Source organism: Syngnathus leptorhynchus, unplaced genomic scaffold (genome assembly GCF_054491065.1).
Source record: "Syngnathus leptorhynchus isolate UIUO unplaced genomic scaffold, UIUO_Slep HiC_scaffold_79, whole genome shotgun sequence".
Classification (NCBI taxonomy): Eukaryota; Metazoa; Chordata; class Actinopteri; order Syngnathiformes; family Syngnathidae; genus Syngnathus; species Syngnathus leptorhynchus.
The window spans coordinates 255,001-255,468 of NW_028232046.1; the positions used below are offsets into that span (position 1 = coordinate 255,001).

General features: G+C 69.7%; 1 non-coding gene across 1 annotated transcript in view; it reads right to left on the bottom strand.

Annotated features, from left to right (window-relative positions):
* LOC147038216 (18S ribosomal RNA) overlaps positions 1-28 on the bottom strand; it is a 1,907-nt gene extending 1,879 nt beyond the window's left edge. The window contains exon 1 of the ribosomal RNA XR_015064044.1: positions 1-28. This exon is cut by the window's left edge and continues 1,879 nt beyond it. This is a non-coding gene — a ribosomal RNA (18S ribosomal RNA).
* Between the last annotated feature and the right edge of the window lie 440 nt (positions 29-468).

Here is a 468-nt window from a genome sequence, read left to right on the forward strand (position 1 = left end):
ATATGCTACTGGCAGGATCAACCAGGTAGGAGAGAGGGTGGCTGGGTAGCGCCTCTCGCTCGCCGGCCCGCCGGAGCGGGGGCTCGCGCGACTGTTTTCCGGACGCCGGCCGCGGTTCGCGGGGGCTCTAGGTGGTCTGACGCTGCCGCGGGGTGAGATGGATCGGGCTGGACCCGGCGCAGCCGAAGCCGAGGACGCGGAACCTCGAATGCGACCCTCGCGGACCCCTAAACGAGAGGAGCTGCGCCCGGCCTCGTAAGACACCTCTTCTCCGGTGCTAGGTCGACCCCGACGCCGCTGGCCGCCGCCGCCGCCTTGCCGCTATCCCTCCGCACGTTTGGGGCCGGTGGCGACCCGCAGGACGGCCGACAACTCGCTCGTTTGGCGGGGCGATGCAAGGTTAGGCGAACTGGGCGGTAACTCGGGTTAGTCGAGGGGACTTCGCGGTGGACAGGGGGGTGCGAATCC